Source organism: Dioscorea cayenensis, chromosome 7 (genome assembly GCF_009730915.1).
Source record: "Dioscorea cayenensis subsp. rotundata cultivar TDr96_F1 chromosome 7, TDr96_F1_v2_PseudoChromosome.rev07_lg8_w22 25.fasta, whole genome shotgun sequence".
In the NCBI taxonomy this organism is placed as follows: Eukaryota; Viridiplantae; Streptophyta; class Magnoliopsida; order Dioscoreales; family Dioscoreaceae; genus Dioscorea; species Dioscorea cayenensis.
Window position 1 is genome coordinate 17,936,933 of NC_052477.1, and position 3,355 is coordinate 17,940,287.

At 43.4% G+C, this 3,355-nt stretch overlaps 1 non-coding gene across 1 annotated transcript; it reads left to right on the plus strand.

Moving 5' to 3' along the window:
- Nucleotides 1-996: 996 nt before the first annotated feature.
- Nucleotides 997-1,103, plus strand: LOC120266068. Its single transcript, XR_005537912.1, has one exon. It is a non-coding gene; the product is annotated as a small nucleolar RNA R71 (small nucleolar RNA).
- Nucleotides 1,104-3,355: the final 2,252 nt, after the last annotated feature.

Below are 3,355 nucleotides of genomic sequence, written 5' to 3' on the forward strand. Positions count from 1 at the left end.
AAAAAATTCTTCAAAAACTTCGTATACCAAGGCATTTGAGACAATACCTCCACAGATGGAATATTGATGTGCAATTGCTTAAATAGACCCTAGAACTTCTCGTATTGCTCATCATTTTGGTCGTTATTCAATCTTGAAGGATAAGGGATTCTTGGCTTGTAAGATAGTGGTTCCACCTCCTTCTCTTTGTTTGCTCATTCCTCAACCTCTACGACCTCAGGTGTTTCAACATTGGTCTTCTCACAAGGAGACCTACCTTCAACTTCACGACCACTCCTCAAAGTGATTGGCTTCACATATTCCCTCAGATTAGTTTTGGTGTTGCTAGGTAGACTCCCTTGAGGTCTCTCCGATAGAGACTTCGCAATTTGCCCCACTTGATTCTCTAGATTGTGCAATGAAGCGCTGTGGTTGCGAAGTATAGCTTCAGCTGAATGAAATCATGTATCCGATGATTGCACAAATCTGGTCAAAGCTTTCTCTAGATCGGTCATCCGAGTCTCCAAGCCTGAAACTCGATTCTCCATGTTCGGGGCTTGTTGTTGGAAACCCGGTGGTGTTATGGCCTTTTGCTGCCCTTAGTTACTCCATGAGAAATTGGGATGGTTTCTCCACCCTTGGTTGTAGGTGTTGGTATAAGGATTGTCTTGTACTCTTCCCGAATTGCCCACAAAATCTAGTTGTTCAGTTGGGGCTGAAATAACAATCGAAATAGGACAATCAGACGGCATATGTAAACCCCCACAACCCTCGGTGAAGTCAATGTATCCAATTTCTTGCTCAATGCCTCTACTTGGGCTGCCAAAGATGTAACCACATTAATTTCATGGAGTCTGACCACTTTCTTCTTTTCTTTTGCATTCCATTGGTAGCTATTCATGGCCATTTCTTCTACCAATTGTCGGGCTTCTTCAGGGGTCTTGTTCCTCTTCTAGAAGTTGTCTTGTACTTAGATTCAACCCATTGTAAAAAGTCCGAATGATCATCAATTCAGGAAACCCATGTTGTGGACACTTCCGCAAGAGGTCCTTGAATGCCTCCCAAGTCTCAAACAAGGATTCAAGCTCCATCTGAACAAATAAAGATATCTCATTACGAAGCTTTGCTGACTTTCCCAGAGGGAAGTACCTTGCAAAGAAGGCTTTGACCATTTTGTTCCATGTTGTGATGGAAGCTCTTGGCAATGAATGGAGCCACTATTTGGCTCTTCCTTTTAAAGAAAATGGGAAAGACCTCAATCTTATAGCATCATCCGTAACAACGTTGATCTTCAACATATCACAAACCTCTAAGAAGTTTTCAATGTGATTGTTTGGATCCTCATCGGCCAAATCATTGAACTGCGCTGACTGCTGTATCATTTGGATGAATGCTGGCTTTAGCTCAAAATTTGGAGCTATAATCGGGGGCCACACGATACTAGACTGCGTGCCCATAACTGAGGGGCTGGCATACTCTGAAAGTGTTCTCTGTTGTTCATTCTGCTCTGCCATATTTTCTAACCCTTCATCTTCTACTTCGGCTAGATTTGACGGTTCTTGCACTGGTTCTTTACCCCTTCTTTTGAGTGTACGTTCAAGTTCAGGATCTCCTTCAACAATTGTCAAAGGGTTCCCTCAGGTCATAACTTGGAGCTACACCAAAAGAAAGAAAAACAAATCAGAATGATGATATAAAGAGAAAATATAAAATAGAATGAATGATAAATAGCTAAAATAGCAAAGTGCAAAGTGTTTCCAAAATGCCTATTCCACGGCAACGGCGCCAAAAACTTGACAACGCCTCTTGCGTGTGACCAGTAAGTGCACGGGTTTGTCGAAGGAATAAATCCCAGGTGAGTGGGGTATCATATCCACAGGGAATAAGGAATATAAACACCAAGATTGCTACTTAATTAAGTGCATGGTATGGATAAAGATCGATGCAAACGTGATAAGTGCTTGTGTGATATGAATGCGAAGCATTCTTTCCTTATGTTGAGCATTACTTTTCTCAGGTTTTTACATTAATATGTGTGTTTTTATGTTACTTTTATGCAGGTATGGTTGTGAGGCTGAGTATGAAGGAAATAGGCCAATGTGGATCATAATGCACCTATTTTGGAGGAGATCTTGCTAAGGTTCAAACGCGAAGACATAGGACAAGTGTGAGATGCTAGAGTGTGTGCCAACCTCCTCGCATTCGAGTGAGCACATCCATTTGGAGGGGGCACAAAGGCATTCACACTCGAGCATTCCATCTTATTCATATAAGAACAGGAACTTCACCAACATATATATCATTGAAGAAGAAAGTGATTCACGACGGGAACGTGTGCTCGTTTGCGTTACCCTGATGAAAGTATGGAATTGGGAAGTTATTCAGGTCAAAGGCTGTAGCAGAGCACTGTAGCAACAATGTAGCAAGTACTGTAGTAGCACTGTTCATAGCCGGCAGAGAAATCAGAGAAACAAAGAATCCACACGGGCGTGTGGAAATTATCAACGCCCGTGTGGAAATTCCGCACGGGCTCGTGTAGCGTCCACGCCCGTGGAGTTGCCCGATTCCAGCCCTATTTAAAGCTGATTCAGCCCCGATTTTGGTATTCTTTTCTCCATCTTTTCCCCAACTTGTGAGAGGGTTTTGGCTAGGGTTTTGAGGGGTATTGGCCAAGGTTTTGGAGAGGTTCTATGGCTCCGACATCGTCATTCCTGAGGAAGAAGGTTGGTAGGGGAGCTTCCGTCGAGGTGTATCCTATACCGGACGAGGGAATCCTTGGATGACGAGTAGAGGACTCTCCTCAAGACCATCGACACGATCATCGAGGCCGTTTGTTTATGGATTCATTGCTTTTACATTCTATTTCTTTGATTGTAGTTAGCTCCATGGAGAGCTAAACCCCTAGTGGGTACTTGGGTGATTGTGAACCTTAGGATGTATTCGTTTCTTTGAACTTCTTTATTATGCTTTCAATAAATTGATGTTTATTGTGAGTTCCAACCTTGAATGCTTGATTGTATGAATGTTTCCCCTAGAGTGACACTAGGATTGAGAGTTCTTGTTGGTAACTTTGTGAGCGAGTGACACACCACGAGCGTTAGACAAAGCTAGGTTGGAGAGGGTTGAGAGGGTGAGTCGAGAGGTATAGGAGCGTCCCCTTTCCCCTCCGATGTGATAAATTCTACCTCCGTTCCTTGAGTTCTTTGCGGCCATAATAGAGTGAATGGTCTAAGGGATGAACCTCCGCTGGGGCCTAGTTGCGCGTGCAATGGAGTGAAGCGTTGAGGGGATCTTAGTATCTAGGGCTTAATTGTGGCTAGGGACCTTCTTCCTGGACCAAAGGGTTAGGTCTATAATTAGGAAGCGATTTATCACT